Source organism: Carassius gibelio, chromosome B22 (genome assembly GCF_023724105.1).
Source record: "Carassius gibelio isolate Cgi1373 ecotype wild population from Czech Republic chromosome B22, carGib1.2-hapl.c, whole genome shotgun sequence".
Classification (NCBI taxonomy): domain Eukaryota; kingdom Metazoa; phylum Chordata; class Actinopteri; order Cypriniformes; family Cyprinidae; genus Carassius; species Carassius gibelio.
Window position 1 is genome coordinate 38,823,522 of NC_068417.1, and position 17,500 is coordinate 38,841,021.

Consider the following 17,500-nt stretch of genomic DNA (forward strand, 5'->3'; position numbering starts at 1 on the left):
CGGGCATTTTTTTTTTTTTTTTTTTATTATTAAAAACACAAAATTTTTATACATTCACACAGTCTTACATTTGAAGCATATGCAGAAATAGAAAATATATATATATATATATATATAAAGAAAAAAAAAAGAAAAAAAAAATAAAGAAATAAGGAAATAAAGAAAGTACATAAGTAAGGAGAAAAAAATAAAAATAAAAATAATAATAATAAAATAACAAAATTACAATTCAAATCTTTCAGGCAAAATCACATTAAAACCTGACCATGTTTTAACAATGTATGGATTGTTTTCTACAATGTATTTGTCAAATACATCCATTTGTGCATTAATATTAAAATAGTCGTATATGTCTTCCATCACTGCAGTCAGAGACTGTTTAAATAAGTTACATAATGAAAGTTCTTTGTTCTTCATTTTCATTATATTCCTTCTTCTCCAAATCGTATATCTTGCTACTGTTAACCATAAATTTAATGCATAAACATTTTGTGCAGTTCCATTAAAGCCAAATAAAATCAATGTTTCCCATTTCTCTAACCAATCATTCTGATCATTTAAAAAGTCCCCCACAATTTTCCTTAACATCTTCATAAAATTGTCTAATTCTTTACATTTTAAAAACAAATGTAACACTCCTTCATCTTTTTCCATACATAATTTACATTTTGCATCTTGTGCTATTCCAATTTTTGCCAATTTCATTTCAGTCATTAAAACATTGTGTCTCAACAAGAAATCCAAATTATGCAGGGCGGGACTTTTAAACCTACATTTTACATTTTTCCAGATTTTTGTTACATCTAATTCACAAAAAGACCTTTCCCAAAAATCTGTTGCTTTTGGTCTTAAAAATACAAGATCACATAAACAAACATAAAACATTTTAAGAACACAGCCATTGAAAGGAATCTGTTCATCATTTCTTTTTAAAAAAATTCCAGGTTTCTCATTTCCTGTTTCTTCATCATCAATGCTTTTAATCCACTGTAGTGGCACAGCTTCTTTTAATTGTATGTATTGCTCCTTAATCAGCTTTCTATTTTCTATATCTTCATTCTCTTCTAATATGTCTATAATTGCCTGTAAAGGTAAAAACCCAGGTTTTACCTCATATAAAATGTCTTTGACTTGTCTTAATCCTGCATAATACCATTTCTTATAAAAAATTGTATTACTATTCCTTAAAATCAATTTGTTTAAGAAAAGGGGCTGTTTCAATAGTTGCTCTCTTCCTTTAAACTCCACATGAACCTTCCCTTTAAAAACTTTCCATGCTCTTAAGACTTCTTTATAAAATTCAGGTATCTTCTCAAGCATATTATCTGTAAAATTCATCCACATAAAATCATCCCCCATTTTCCCACACTTATTTATAAAGAAACTCATAATTTTTTTCCATACCATATCATCATTATTCCAAAACTTTTTTACTGTCTTTATTCTCATACTCTTCATTCTTACCATTGGATCTATGAGTCTCAAACCTCCCTTTTCCACCTCCCCAATTATTGTGTCATATGCTATTTTTGCTGGCTTATCATCCCATAAAAACTTTAAAATATAAGTTTTTATTCTTTTGTACGCCCATGCTGGCAGACTAACCACACTTAAAATATACCACATCTTAGACAGGAATAAAGAATTTAGAACTAATACTTTCCCTTTTAAAAACAATTCTCTTTGTTTCCAAAAGTTAAGTCTTTTTTCCATTTTGCCTATAACCTCCTCCCAAATCAGGTCTCTTGTTTTCATTTCATCTTTCCCAAGTATAACTCCTAAAATCTTTAATTGGTTCTTCTGCTCTTTAAATTCCCATTGTCTTCCCAAAGTATCCACCTTCCCTATCCTCATATACTCAGTCTTTTCTTTATTGACTTTAGCTCCTGTTCCGCTACAATATTTTTCAAAAATGAACATTGCTTTTTCGATACTCTTTAAATCCTTTAAAAACAAAGTCGTGTCATCTGCATATTGGAAAATTTTTTGTTGCATTACACCATTTTCAACTAAAATTCCTTGTATATGTTTTTCTTTATTAATTGCTATTCCTAATGGTTCAGCAATTAAAGTATAAAGTAATGCCGATAAAGGACAGCCCTGCCTTATAGACCTCGAAATTTCAATATAATCAGTTAAAAACCCATTTACTTTAATACAACTTAAAATGTCAGTATAGAAACATTTCATCCATGTTATAAAATTCCTCCCAAATCCAAATTTTTCAATTAAGTCAAACAAATATTTATGCTCTACTCTGTCGAAAGCCTTTTTAATTTTGCCATTATATAAGTAGGAAAGAAAACCCAAAAGCTTAAAGCACCTGGTATTCCTAGGCAGTCTCTCATCAAAGTACTAACCAGACCTAAACCTGCTAAGATTCAGAGATTTCATTGACTCTATTATTTGGCAAAATTATTATATACTAAGTGAAAAATGTCCAAAAAGCTTACAGCACCTGGTATTCCTAGGCAGTCTCTCATCAAAGTACTAACCAGACCTAAACCTGCTAAGATTCAGAGATCGGGCATTGACTCTATTATTTGGCAAAATTATTATATACTAAGTGAAAAATGTCCAAAAAGCTTACAGCACCTGGTATTCCCAGGCGGTCTCCCATCCAAGTACTAACCAGACCTAAACCTGCTAAGATTCAGAGATCGGGCATTGACTCTTTTTTTTTTTTTAATGAAAGATTATTATATAATTCGTGAAATTTTCCAAAAAGATTAAAGCACCTGGTATTCCCAGGCACTCTCCCATCCAAGTACTAACCAGACCTAAACCTGCTAAGATTCAGAGATCGGGCAGTGACTCTTTTTTTTTTTTTTTTAATGAAAGATTATTATATAATTCGTGAAATTTTCCAAAAAGATTAAAGCACCTGGTATTCCCAGGCAGTCTCTCATCCATGTACTAACCAGGCCCAAACCTGCTAATATTCAGAGATCGGCATTGACTCTATTTTTTGGCAAAATTATTATATACTAAGTGAAAAATTTCCAAAAAGCTTACAGCACCTGGTATTCCCAGGCGGTCTCCCATCCAAGTACTAACCAGACTTAAACCTGATAAGATTCAGAGATCGGGCCATTGACTCTTTTTTTTTTTTTTTTGTTATGGAAGATTATTATATAATTCGTGAAATTTTCCAAAAAGATTTAAGCACCTGGTATTCCAGAGGCAGTCTCCCACCCATGTACTAACCAGGCCCAAACCTGCTAATATTCAGAGATCGGGCATTGACTCTATTTTTTGGCAAAATTATTATATACTAAGTGAAAAATGTCCAAAAAGCTTACAGCACCTGGTATTCCCATGCGGTCTCCCATCCAAGTACTAACCTGGCCCAAACCTGCTTAGCTTCCGAGATCAGACGAAATCAGGCATAGCCAGGTTGGTATGGCCGTAAGCGAAGACTGCTGCAAAGAGAGGACTATTTAAAGACCAGCCAACCTAATCACCAGTACATTATATAAGTAGGAAAGAAAACCCAAAAGCTTAAAGCACCTGGTATTCCTAGGCAGTCTCTCATCAAAGTACTAACCAGGCTTAAACCTGCTAAGATTAAGAGATCGGGCATTGACTCTATCTTTTGGCAAAATTATTATATACTAAGTGAAAAATTTCCAAAAAGCTTACAGCACCTGTTATTCCGAGGCGGTCTCCCATCCAAGTACTAACCAGGCACAAACCTGCTTAGCTTCCGAGATCACACGAGATGGGGCATAGCCAGGTTGGTATGACCGTAAGCCAAGACTGCTGCAAAGAGAGGGCTATTTAAAGACCGACCAATGTAATCACCAGTACATTATATAAGTAGGAAAGAAAACCCAAAAGCTTAAAGCACCTGGTATTCCCTGGCGGTCTCCCATCCAAGTACTAACCAGACCTAAACCTGCTAAGATTCAGAGATCGGGCATTGACTCGTTTTTTTTTTTTTTAATGAAAGATTATTATATAATTCGTGAAATTTTCCAAAAGATTAAAGCACCTGGTATTCCCAGGCAGTCTCCCACCCATGTACTAACCAGGCCCAAACCTGCTAATATTCAGAGATCGGGCATTGACTCTATTTTTTGGCAAAATTATTATATACTAAGTGAAAAATGTCCAAAAAGCTTACAGCACCTGGTATTCCCAGGCGGTCTCCCATCCAAGTACTAACAAGGCCCAAACCTGCTTAGCTTCCGAGATCAGGCATAGCCAGATTGGTATTGCCGTAAGCGAAGACTGCTGCAAAGAGAGGGCTATTTAAAGAGCAGCCAATCTAATCGCCAGTACATTATATAAGTAGGAAAGAAAACCCAAAAGCTTAAAGCACCTGGTATTCCTAGGCAGTCTCTCATCAAAGTACTAACCAGACCTAAACCTGCTAAGATTCAGAGATCGGGCATTGACTCTATTATTTGGCAAAATTATTATATACTAAGTGAAAAATGTCCAAAAAGCTTACAGCACCTGGTATTCCCAGGCGGTCTCCCATCCAAGTACTAACCAGACCTAAACCAGCTAAGATTCAGAGATCGGGCATTGACTCTTTTTTTTTTAATGAAAGATTATTATATAATTTGTGAAATTTTCCAAAAAGATTAAAGCACCTGGTATTCCCAGGCAGTCTCCCATCCATGTACTAACCAGGCCCAAACCTGCTAATATTCAGAGATCGTGCATTGACTCTATTTTTTGGCAAAATTATTATATACTATGTGAAAAATGTCCAAAAAGCTTACAGCACCTGGTATTCCCAGGCGGTTTCCCATCCAAGTACTAACCAGGCCCAAACCTGCTTAGCTTCCGAGAACACACGAGATCGGGCATAGCCAGGTTGGTATGGCCGTAAGCGAAGACTGCTGCAAAGAGAGGGATATTTAAAGATCAGCCAATCTAATCGCCAGTACATTATATAAGTAGGAAAGAAAACCCAAAAGCTTAAAGCAAATGGTATTCCTAGGCAGTCTCTCATCAAAGTACTAACCAGACCTAAACCTGCTAAGATTCAGACATCGGGCATTGACTCTATTATTTGGCAAAATTATTATATACTAAGTGAAAAATGTCCAAAAAGCTTACAGCACCTGGTATTCCCAGGCGGTCTCCCATCCAAGTACTAACCAGACCTAAACCAGCTAAGATTCAGAAATCGGGCATTGACTCTTTTTTTTTTTAATGAAAGATTATTATATAATTCGTGAAATTTTCCAAAAAGATTAAAGCACCTGGTATTCCCAGGCAGTCTCCCATCCATGTACTAACCAGGCCCAAACCTGCTAATATTCAGAGATCGGGCATTGACTCTATTTTTTGGCAAAATTATTATATACTAAGTGAAAAATGTCCAAAAAGCTTACAGAACCTGGTATTCCCAGGCGGTCTCCCATCCAAGTACTAACCAGGCCCAAACCTGCTTAGCTTCCGAGATCACACGAGATCGGGCATTTTTTTAATTTTTTTTATTATTAAAAACACAAAATTTTTATACATTCACAGTCTTACATTTGAAGCATATGCAGAAATAGAAAATGTATATATATATATATATATATATATATATATATATATATATATATATATATATATATATATATATATATATAAAGAAAAAAAAAAGAAAAAAAAAAAGAAAAGAAATAAGGTAATAAAGAAAATACATAAGTAAGGAGAAAAAAATAAAAATAAAAATAATAATAATAAAATAACAAAATTACAATTAAAATCTTTCAGGCAAAATCACATTAAAACCTGACCATGTTTTAACAATGTATGGATTGTTTTCTACAATGTATTTGTCAAATACATCCATTTGTGCATTAATATTAAAATAGTCGTATATGTCTTCCATCACTGCAGTCAGAGACTGTTTAAATAAGTTACATAATGAAAGTTCTTTGTTCTTCATTTTCATTATATTCCTTCTTCTCCAAATCGTATATCTTGCTACTGTTAACCATAAATTTAATGCATAAACATTTTGTGCAGTTCCATTAAAACCAAATAAAATCAATGTTTCCCATTTCTCTAACCAATCATTCTGATCATTTAAAAAGTCCCCCACAATTTTCCTTAACATCTTCATAAAATTGTCTAATTTTTTACATTTTAAAAACAAATGTAACACTCCTTCATCTTTTTCCATACATAATTTACATTTTGCATCTTGTGCTATTCCAATTTTTGCCAATTTCATTTCAGTCATTAAAACATTGTGTCTCAACAAGAAATCCAAATTATGCAGGGCGGGACTTTTAAACCTACATTTTACATTTTTCCAGATTTTTGTTACATCTAATTCACAAAAAGACCTTTCCCAAAAATCTGTTGCTTTTGGTCTTAAAAATACAAGATCACATAAACAAACATAAAACATTTTAAGAACACAGCCATTGAAAGGAATCTGTTCATCATTTCTTTTTAAAAAAATTCCAGGTTTCTCATTTCCTGTTTCTTCATCGTCAATGCTTTTAATCCACTGTAGTGGCACAGCTTCTTTTAATTTTATGTATTGCTCCTTAATCAGCTTTCTATTTTCTATATCTTCATTCTCTTCTAATATGTCTATAATTGCCTGTAAAGGTAAAAACCCAGGTTTTACCTCATATAAAATGTCTTTGACTTGTCTTAATCCTGCATAATACCATTTCTTATAAAAAATTGTATTACTATTCCTTAAAATCAATTTGTTTAAGAAAAGGGGCTGTTTCAATAGTTGCTCTCTTCCTTTAAACTCCACATGAACCTTCCCTTTAAAAACTCTCCATGCTCTTAAGACTTCTTTATAAAATTCAGGTATCTTCTCAAGCATATTATCTGTAAAATTCATCCACATAAAATCATCCCCCATTTTCCCACACTTATTTATAAAGAAACTCATAATTTTTTTCCATACCATATCATCATTATTCCAAAACTTTTTTACTGTCTTTATTCTCATACTCTTCATTCTTACCATTGGATCTATGAGTCTCAAACCTCCCTTTTCCACCTCCCCAATTATTGTGTCATATGCTATTTTTGCTGGCTTATCATCCCATAAAAACTTTAAAATATAAGTTTTTATTCTTTTGTACGCCCATGCTGGCAGACTAACCACACTTAAAATATACCACATCTTAGACAGGAATAAAGAATTTAGAACTAATACTTTCCCTTTTAAAAACAATTCTCTTTGTTTCCAAAAGTTAAGTCTTTTTTTCCATTTTGCCTATAACCTCCTCCCATATCAGGTCTCTTGTTTTCATTTCATCTTTCCCAAGTATAACTCCTAAAATCTTTAATTGGTTCTTCTGCTCTTTAAATTCCCATTGTCTTCCCAAAGTATCCACCTTCCCTATCCTCATATACTCAGTCTTTTCTTTATTGACTTTAGCTCCTGTTCCGCTACAATATTTTTCAAAAATGAACATTGCTTTTTCGATACTCTTTAAATCCTTTAAAAACAAAGTCGTGTCATCTGCATATTGGAAAATTTTTTGTTGCATTACACCATTTTCAACTAAAATTCCTTGTATATGTTTTTCTTTATTAATTGCTATTCCTAATGGTTCAGCAACTAAAGTATAAAGTAATGCCGATAAAGGACAGCCCTGCCTTATAGACCTCGAAATTTCAATATAATCAGTTAAAAACCCATTTACTTTAATACAACTTAAAATGTCAGTATAGAAACATTTCATCCATGTTATAAAATTCCTCCCAAATCCAAATTTTTCAATTAAGTCAAACAAATATTTATGCTCTACTCTGTCGAAAGCCTTTTTAATTTTGCCATTATATAAGTAGGAAAGAAAACCCAAAAGCTTAAAGCACCTGGTATTCCTAGGCAGTCTCTCATCAAAGTACTAACCAGACCTAAACCTGCTAAGATTCAGAGATCGGGCATTGACTCTATTATTTGGCAAAATTATTATATACTAAGTGAAAAATGTCCAAAAAGCTTACAGCACCTGGTATTCCCAGGCGGTCTCCCATCCAAGTACTAACCAGACCTAAACCTGCTAAGATTCAGAGATCGGGCATTGACTCTTTTTTTTTTTTTATGAAAGATTATTATATAATTCGTGAAATTTTCCAAAAAGATTAAAGCACCTGGTATTCCCAGGCAGTCTCCCATCCATGTACTAACCAGGCCCAAACCTGCTAATATTCAGAGATCGGGCATTGACTCTATTTTTTGGCAAAATTATTCTATACTAAGTGAAAAATGTCCAAAAAGCTTACAGCACCTGGTATTCCCAGGCGGTCTCCCATCCAAGTACTAACCAGGTCCAAACCTGCTTAGCTTCCGAGATCACACGAGATCGGGCATAGCCAGGTTGGTATGGCCGTAAGCGAAGACTGCTGCAAAGAGAGGGCTATTTAAAGAGCAGCCAATCTAATCGCCAGTACATTATATAAGTAGGAAAGAAAACCCAAAAGCTTAAAGCACCTGGTATTCCTAGGCAGTCTCTCATCAAAGTACTAACCAGACCTAAACCTGCTAAGATTCAGAGATCGGGCATTGACTCTATTATTTGGCAAAATTATTATATACTAAGTGAAAAATGTCCAAAAAGCTTACAGCACCTGGTATTCCCAGGCGGTCTCCCATCCAAGTACTAACCAGACCTAAACCTGCTAAGATTCAGAGATCGGGCATTGACTCTTTTTTTTTTTTAATGAAAGATTATTATATAATTCGTGAAATTTTCCAAAAAGATTAAAGCACCTGGTATTCCCAGGCACTCTCCCATCCAAGTACTAACCAGACCTAAACCTGCTAAGATTCAGAGATCGGGCATTGACTCTTTTTTTTTTTTTTTTTTTTAATGAAAGATTATTATATAATTCGTGAAATTTTCCAAAAAGATTAAAGCACCTGGTATTCCCAGGCAGTCTCTCATCCATGTACTAACCAGGCCCAAACCTGCTAATATTCAGAGATCGGCATTGACTCTATTTTTTGGCAAAATTATTATATACTAAGTGAAAAATTTCCAAAAAGCTTACAGCACCTGGTATTCCCAGGCGGTCTCCCATCCAAGTACTAACCAGGCCCAAACCTGCTTAGCTTCCGAGATCACACGAGATCGGGCATAGCCAGGTTGGTATGGCCGTAAGCGAAGACTGCTGCAAAGAGAGGGCTATTTAAAGACCAGCCAATCTAATCGCCAGTACATTATATAAGTAGGAAAGAAAACCCAAAAGCTTAAAGCAAATGGTATTCCTAGGCAGTCTCTCATCAAAGTACTAACCAGACCTAAACCTGCTAAGATTCAGAGATCGGGCATTGACTCTATTATTTGGCAAAATTATTATATACTAAGTGAAAAATGTCCAAAAAGCTTACAGCACCTGGTATTCCCAGGTGGTCTCCCATCCAAGTACTAACCAGACTTAAACCTGCTAAGATTCAGAGATCGGGCCATTGACTCTTTTTTTTTTTTTTTGTTATGGAAGATTATTATATAATTCGTGAAATTTTCCAAAAAGATTTAAGCACCTGGTATTCCAGAGGCAGTCTCCCACCCATGTACTAACCAGGCCCAAACCTGCTAATATTCAGAGATCGGGCATTGACTCTATTTTTTGGCAAAATTATTATATACTAAGTGAAAAATGTCCAAAAAGCTTACAGCACCTGGTATTCCCATGCGGTCTCCCATCCAAGTACTAACCTGGCCCAAACCTGCTTAGCTTCCGAGATCAGACGAAATCGGGCATAGCCAGGTTGGTATGGCCGTAAGCGAAGACTGCTGCAAAGAGAGGACTATTTAAAGACCAGCCAACCTAATCACCAGTACATTATATAAGTAGGAAAGAAAACCCAAAAGCTTAAAGCACCTCGTATTCCTAGGCAGTCTCTCATCAAAGTACTAACCAGACTTAAACCTGCTAAGATTAAGAGATCGGGCATTGACTCTATCTTTTGGCAAAATTATTATATACTAAGTGAAAAATTTCCAAAAAGCTTACAGCACCTGTTATTCCGAGGCGGTCTCCCATCCAAGTACTAACCAGGCCCAAACCTGCTTAGCTTCCGAGATCAGACGAGATGGGGCATAGCCAGGTTGGTATGACCATAAGCCAAGACTGCTGCAAAGAGAGGGCAATTTAAAGACCGACCAATGTAATCACCAGTACATTATATAAGTAGGAAAGAAAACCCAAAAGCTTAAAGCACCTGGTATTCCCTGGCGGTCTCCCATCCAAGTACTAACCAGACCTAAACCTGCTAAGATTCAGAGATCGGGCATTGACTCGTTTTTTTTTTTTTTTTTTAATGAAAGATTATTATATAATTCGTGAAATTTTCCAAAAGATTAAAGCACCTGGTATTCCCAGGCAGTCTCCCACCCATGTACTAACCAGGCCCAAACCTGCTAATATTCAGAGATCGGGCATTGACTCTATTTTTTGGCAAAATTATTATATACTAATTGAAAAATGTCCAAAAAGCTTACAGCACCTGGTATTCCCAGGCGGTCTCCCAACCAAGTACTAACGAGGCCAAACCTGCTTAGCTTCCGAGATCAGACGAAATCGGGCATAGCCAGGTTGGTATGGCCGTAAGCGAAGACTGTTGCAAAGAGAGGGCTATTTAAAGACCAGCCAATCTAATCGCCAGTACATTATATAAGTAGGAAAGAAAACCCAAAAGCTTAAAGCACCTGGTATTCCTAGGCAGTCTCTCATCAAAGTACTAACCAGACCTAAACCTGCTAAGATTCAGAGATCGGGCATTGACTCTATTATTTGGTAAAATTATTATATACTAAGTGAAAAATGTCCAAAAAGCTTACAGCACCTGGTATTCCCAGGCGGTCTCCCATCCAAGTACTAACCAGACCTAAACCTGCTAAGATTCAGAGATCGGGCATTGACTCTATTATTTGGCAAAATTATTATATACTAAGTGAAAAATGTCCAAAAAGCTTACAGCACCTGGTATTCCCAGGCGGTCTCCTATCCAAGTACTAACCAGACCTAAACCTGCTAAGATTCAGAGATCGGGCATTGACTCTTTTTTTTTGTTTTTAATGAAAGATTATTATATAATTCGTGAAATTTTCCAAAAAGATTAAAGCACCTGTTATTCCCAGGCGGTCTCCCATCCAAGTACTAACGAGGCCAAACCTGCTTAGCTTCCGAGATCAGACGAAATCGGGCATAGCTTTTTTTTTTTATTTTATTATTATTTTTTTTTTATTAAAATTCTTTTACAAAAAATTTCAATTCATTTACAACATTCCAGGGAACTCAATTTTACAATTCCTTAAAACATTTTGTACATTACCTGAGAACATTTTATAAAAAACATCCATTTTCCTTTCCATCTTACAATACACATATAACAGTTGCAAATATTCTTCCATTCTCTTTTTAAAATATCCCCATATGTCTATTTTACAGTCTTTGTTTCTCACTATGTTTCTTCTTTTCCATATCACATACTTCCCCATTGATATACATAGATTGACCACCTCCTTATCTGTACAATTTTCATTCAGTCCCATTATTATCAACTCATCCCAGTTTGGAATATCTTCCTTTTCTCTTAGTTGATTTATCAAACCTTTTAAAATCTTTTTTAAATTTTTTTTAAACTTTTTTAAAATTTAAAATTATTTCAATTCATCACAATATAAAAACAAATGTAAAAATCCTTCATCCTCTTTTTTTACATACTTTACACAAGGCATTTTGTGTCAAACCAATTTTACATAGTTTCATCTCGGAAAAAACAACTTTATGCCTTATAAAATAATCCAACGCTTCCATTTTTACATCTAAGAACCTCCATTTAACATTCCTCCATATATTATTTTCATCTAATCCAGGAAAATGATCAATCCAAAACTCATTTACTTTTGGTTTTGTGAAAACAGATTCCCTAAAACATGTGTAAAACATCTTCACAGTACAAGAGTTAAAATCATATTCCTTCTTCCCAACTTTAAAAGACACTTCTACTTTCTCTTCCTCTTTTTTCCCCACTCTCTATTATTTCAATCCACTCTTTTGGTATTGCTTTCTTTACAACATCATATTGTTTCTTTAAAGTACTGACATTGAAATCCTCTTTTGCTTCTTCTAAAGCATCAATGACAAACTGAAGAGGAAGAAACCCATTTTTATACTCATATAAATATCTCTTACTCTTTTTATATCTACATCTAGCCACTTTTTAAAAAACACATCTGTTCCATCTGTAGTAATCTTTGCATTTAAAAACAGAGGTTGATTCAAAATTGTTTCTCTTCCTTGTGGCTTAAAATCAATATGTGGTAAGAAATCCCTCCATGCCTCTAAAACCTCTTTATAAAAATCTGGTATTCCTTTTATCATTCCTTTTTTAACTCTCATCCATAAAATATCATCCCCTATTCTCAAATTTGAACATTTGTTTAAAAAATGTTTCATTATTACTTTCCATTCCTCCATCTTTTCTCTATTTAGATATGTCTTTACAGTTTTCACTCTCATACTCTTCTTCCTCTGCTCAACATCCATTAACCCTAACCCTCCTTCTTCTTGAGAACCAATTAAAGTCTTATGTGCAATTCTAGGAGGCTTATTATTCCATAAAAAATCCAACACAATACCCTTTACTCTCTGTTCCACCCACATTGGCATTGCAGTTACAGATAAATTATACCACATCTTAGAGAGCATTAGACTATTAACAATTAAAACTCTTCCTTTCAACTCCAAATCTCTCACTTTCCAAAAAACTAATCTTCTTTTCATTTCTCCCACAATCTCTTCCCATCTTTTATCTCTTGAACTCTTTTCATCTTTCCCCAAATTTACTCCTAAAATCTTAATTTCTTCCTTTTCATTAAAAGCAATGCAAGCTGGTAATGCTGGCGCTTCTCCAAATCTCATAAAAGCAGTTTTTTCCACATTTATCTTTGCACCTGTTGCTTTACAAAATTTCTGCATGAGTTCCATTGCTATTCTAATGCTCTCTAAATCTTCTATTATCAAGGTGGTATCATCCGCGTACTGAAAAATCTTTTGTCCTTCCCTTCCATTTTCAATATTTATACTTTTTATTCTTTGATCCTTTTTAATCATCATTCCTAGAGACTCTGCGACCAAGGAATACAACTGTGCTGACAATGGACAGCCCTGCCTTATGGATCTAGTTATCTTAAAAGCATCCGTTAAAAAACCATTACATTTAATAAAACTCATTGCATCCTTATACAAGATCTTAATCCAATTTCTAAAATTACCCCCAAAACCAAAACGTTTTAAACTCGCAAATAAAAACTCATGCTCCACCCTATCAAACGCTTTTTCAAAATCCATGCTTATCTGATATATCTCTCCCCTGAACTCCATATGCTTGATTTGATAAAATTATCTTAGGTAACACTCTTTTCAGTCTGTTTGCTAAAATTTTTGCTAAAATTTTAAAATCTACATTTAGCATAGTGATTGGTCTATAGTTTTTTAAATCCTCCCTTTCCCCTTTTCTCTTGAATATTATTTTCACTAGACCCATTTTCATTGCTTGATTAATCTCTCCCTTTTTAAAAATCTCATCATACACTTGTTTTAGTATTTTCAATAATTTATACTTAAAAGCTTTATAAAACTCATTTGTTATTCCATCCATACCTGGACTTTTTTTCACCTTTAATTGATTAATAGCTTCTTCTATCTCTTCTATTTTTATCTCCGCATCACACTCATCTTTGTCTTGATTATTAACTGTAGCTGTTATCGTCTCCAATATACAGTCTTTTTCCCCATCATCTATTCCTTGTGTCTTAAACAATTCTTCATGAAAATCTTTTACCTCCTTTAATATTTCTTTTGTTTCTTTTACTTTCCTTCCATCTTTGCATTTTATTTATTTTATCGTTTCTGCCTTTTTCCTACTTCTTTCCAGATTAAAAAAGAATTTTGTGCATTTTTCTCCCTCCACAGTATATTTTGCCTTACTTCTTATCATTGCACCTCTATACTTTTCCTCCTCTATTTTACTTAAATCCTCTTCGAACAAAACAACCTTCTGCACATCAACGTCCTCTTTACTTAATTCTTCATTTAATTCTTTTCTGATATTCCTTTCTTTTTGTTTCTTAACTCGTTGTAGAAATTTACAATATTTTATTGTAGATTTCTTTATTTCATATTTTACATTATCCCACCATATCCTTTTGTTTTCTACAAACAAACTACTTTCCTTTTCCTTGTCTATAATTTTTTCTAATTCCATTCTATAAGATTCATTTTTTAAAATCTCTGCATTTAAAATCCAAACTCCTGGCCCCCTCTCCATTTTATTAAAATCCATCAAAATAAACACAAAACTATGATCACTTAATGTTGTTTCCTTATAGTACACCTTTTCAATATATTGCTCTAAAAATTAATTGTCTAATTGTCTTCTTGAATATTCTCTTCTTTTTTCATTCCTATCCCTCCATATATCAATTAAGTCATTTTCTTCCATTAAAACATTCAGCTCTTTTCTTGCAGTATCTGTTCTATAAACCATTCCTTCTGCCATATCCATGTGCATACTGTATTGAAATCACCCATTAAAATTACTTTCTTATACTTTAGTGTAAAACTCCTTAAATCATGAAAGAAACTCCTTTTTTCCTTTTCTTCTGTTGGTGCATGTAAGTTGCATAAAACAAAAGTTTCATCCTCACTACTTATTTCTACTGCTAAACATTTTCCATTTCTATCATCAAATACCACATTCCATTTATCCTTCATATACTTATCAATTAAAATTGCTACTCCCCTTCCTTTTCTTCCATCCCCATTATTATATATTATTTCCCCATTCCATCTTTTTTTAAAATCTTCCATTAATTCATCTTTCCAATTTGTTTCTTGTAATACAATTATATTTTCCTCTTTACACATTTCTTTCATTTTTTCAAATTCCACCACATTCAACAAACCTTTTGCATTCCAAGATACAATTCTTAAGACCATTAAGGATAATAAATATTTAAAAATATTCATCATTTCATTTTTCTTCCTCTTCCTCCACTATACTTCTTAAAACCTCACATTTCCCTCTAAATGTAGCTTTTTCTTTCATTTTTTCTTTTCTCTTTCTAGCACAGTCAATATTTGGTTTTACCTTCAGTAGACTTCTTCTTTGCATACGAGTGAATTCTCTATCTCTTTTATATCCTTCAGACTTTTGTTTCTCAGTCTCTTTTTCATCTTCCTCTTGTTCACTCTCCTCTTGTTCTTTTTTATGCTCCAGTTCTCTGCCCTTTAATGAAGGCTCCTCTAGTGTCCTTTCTTCTTCCATCATTTGTTCTTCTTTTTCTCTCTGTGTTCCATTTGTCTCCTCTTCCCTTTCAACTTTTGCCTGCTCACCACCATAATTTTTCTCCTCTTCTTCCACTTCTTTATGAATTTGTCTGCACTCTACCTCGGAGTCAGTCTCTTTGTTTGGTCTCTCCTCATTTACCATCCAACATTCACATTTCACAAGAACTTTGTGGCAATCTGGGCATCTCACTGCATCACAGTCCCGTGCAAAATGGCCTTGCTCCTCACATAGGTGACATTTGAAGTCTGGACAGTCTCTTAAGATATGTCCCGGATTCAAACACATACGACAAGTCTTCACCTGTCTGTCATGTATTATCCGGAAAAACTGTGTTCCCTCCGCTGTCTCAAACTTTGTGCTATATGGTAATGAAACCACCTGATCTGGAAACTTAACACGCACAAATCTCGTTCCATCTTCCACTTCAGTGCCTGGATATAGCCTTCTTTTAATTTGTGATGTTGGATGTACGCCCCAATTATCCAATTTATTAAAAATGTCTTTGTCTTCAAGATAAGCCGGTAGATGCATAAACGATACAACATATTCCCTTGTCTGTAGTTTTCTAATTACACAATCCTTTCCTTTAATAGTTATTCCGTCCAGTAGAATGTCACACATGTCCTCATTTCTTAAAGTGATTTCATATTCTCTGCCCAGCCTGGGCCTTACCGCCAAGATATGTCCTCCTCCAATTTTCTCTGTCACCATCTTGATGATATCCTCAGCTTTTCCATCTTGTACTCCCTCTAAATCAATTATCACGGTTGCTTCTTTTGAATATTTTCTTCCTCTTTCATTTCTTCTGTTATGTTCTCCATTGATTCCTTTGTCCACACTTCGTCGTTTGTCCAGTCCTTTGTCAATATCCGTTTGTATTTCACCAGCCATTTCCATGTCGTTTTCCATAAGATCCGTCCTTTAATCCAAGAGATAAATTAAATCAAAAACAAAAACACCCTCCAGACAGCATTAAGCTGCTGGAAGGTGGTTAAAGCAAAACAAACAAACAAAATTATACTTTCAAATCAAAAACTTTAGCAAAACAAAAAATATAAACAAATAAGGGAGAGCCTTCCTCTCCAACTACAGCCCAGTACTTCCTGTCTGACTCAATAGCGCCCTCAGGTTGGTATGGCCGTAAGCGAAGACTGCTGCAAAGAGAGGACTATTTAAAGACCAGCCAATCTAATCACCAGTACATTATATAAGTAGGAAAGAAAACCCAAAAGATTAAAGCACCTGGTATTCCTAGGCAGTCTCTCATCAAAGTACTAACCAGTCCTAAACCTGCTAAGATTAAGAGATCGGGCATTGACTCTATCTTTTGGCAAAATTATTATATACTAAGTGAAAAATTTCCAAAAAGCTTACAGCACCTGTTATTCCGAGGCGGTCTCCCATCCAAGTATCAACCAGGCCCAAACCTGCTTAGCTTCCGAGATCAGACGAGATGGGGCATAGCCAGGTTGGTATGACCGTAAGCCAAGACTGCTGCAAAGAGAGGGCTATTTAAAGACCAACCAATGTAATCACCAGTACATTATATAAGTAGGAAAGAAAACCCAAAATCTTACAGCACCTGGTATTCCCTGGCGGTCTCCCATCCAAGTACTAACCAGACCTAAACCTGCTAAGATTCAGAGATCGGCATTGACTCTTTTTTTTTTTTTTTTTTTTTTTTAATGAAAGATTATTATATAATTCGTGAAATTTTCCAAAAAGATTAAAGCACCTGGTATTCCCAGGCAGTCTCTCATCCATGTACTAACCAGGCCCAAACCTGCTAATATTCAGAGATCGGCATTGACTCTATTTTTTGGCAAAATTATTATATACTAAGTGAAAAATGTCCAAAAAGCTTACAGCACCTGGTATTCCCAGGCGGTCTCCCATCCAAGTACTAACCAGGCCCAAACCTGCTTAGCTTCCGAGATCACACGAGATCGGGCATAGCCAGGTTGGTATGGCCGTAAGCGAAGACTGCTGCAAAGAGAGGGCTATTTAAAGACCAGCCAATCTAATCGCCAGTACATTATATAAGTAGGAAAGAAAACCCAAAAGCTTAAAGCAAATGGTATTCCTAGGCAGTCTCTCATCAAAGTACTAACCAGACCTAAACCTGCTAAGATTCAGAGATCGGGCATTGACTCTATTATTTGGCAAAATTATTATATACTAAGTGAAAAATGTCCAAAAAGCTTA

The 17,500-nt window shown here is 34.7% G+C and overlaps 8 non-coding genes and 3 pseudogenes across 8 annotated transcripts; all 11 read right to left on the reverse strand.

Moving 5' to 3' along the window:
* Nucleotides 1–3,295: 3,295 nt before the first annotated feature.
* On the reverse strand, nt 3,296–3,414 carry LOC128000288 (5S ribosomal RNA). The gene has a single exon (XR_008173076.1). It is a non-coding gene; the product is annotated as a 5S ribosomal RNA (ribosomal RNA).
* A 221-nt stretch (nt 3,415–3,635) lies between these two features.
* LOC128007044 (uncharacterized) lies at nt 3,636–3,754 on the reverse strand (annotated as a pseudogene).
* A 365-nt stretch (nt 3,755–4,119) lies between these two features.
* LOC128007290 (uncharacterized) lies at nt 4,120–4,228 on the reverse strand (annotated as a pseudogene).
* Nucleotides 4,229–4,726: 498 nt separating this feature from the next.
* On the reverse strand, nt 4,727–4,845 carry LOC128003456 (5S ribosomal RNA). The gene has a single exon (XR_008176180.1). It is a non-coding gene; the product is annotated as a 5S ribosomal RNA (ribosomal RNA).
* Nucleotides 4,846–8,210: 3,365 nt separating this feature from the next.
* LOC127999793 (5S ribosomal RNA) lies at nt 8,211–8,329 on the reverse strand. The gene has a single exon (XR_008172602.1). It is a non-coding gene; the product is annotated as a 5S ribosomal RNA (ribosomal RNA).
* Nucleotides 8,330–8,978: 649 nt separating this feature from the next.
* LOC127995424 (5S ribosomal RNA) lies at nt 8,979–9,097 on the reverse strand. Its single transcript, XR_008168373.1, has one exon. It is a non-coding gene; the product is annotated as a 5S ribosomal RNA (ribosomal RNA).
* A 507-nt stretch (nt 9,098–9,604) lies between these two features.
* Nucleotides 9,605–9,723, reverse strand: LOC127995646 (5S ribosomal RNA). The gene has a single exon (XR_008168586.1). It is a non-coding gene; the product is annotated as a 5S ribosomal RNA (ribosomal RNA).
* Nucleotides 9,724–9,944: 221 nt separating this feature from the next.
* On the reverse strand, nt 9,945–10,063 carry LOC128006363 (5S ribosomal RNA). The gene has a single exon (XR_008178983.1). It is a non-coding gene; the product is annotated as a 5S ribosomal RNA (ribosomal RNA).
* Nucleotides 10,064–10,432: 369 nt separating this feature from the next.
* LOC128006344 (5S ribosomal RNA) lies at nt 10,433–10,550 on the reverse strand. Its single transcript, XR_008178971.1, has one exon. It is a non-coding gene; the product is annotated as a 5S ribosomal RNA (ribosomal RNA).
* Nucleotides 10,551–16,662: 6,112 nt separating this feature from the next.
* LOC128006897 (uncharacterized) lies at nt 16,663–16,781 on the reverse strand (annotated as a pseudogene).
* Nucleotides 16,782–17,154: 373 nt separating this feature from the next.
* On the reverse strand, nt 17,155–17,273 carry LOC127995425 (5S ribosomal RNA). The gene has a single exon (XR_008168374.1). It is a non-coding gene; the product is annotated as a 5S ribosomal RNA (ribosomal RNA).
* Nucleotides 17,274–17,500: the final 227 nt, after the last annotated feature.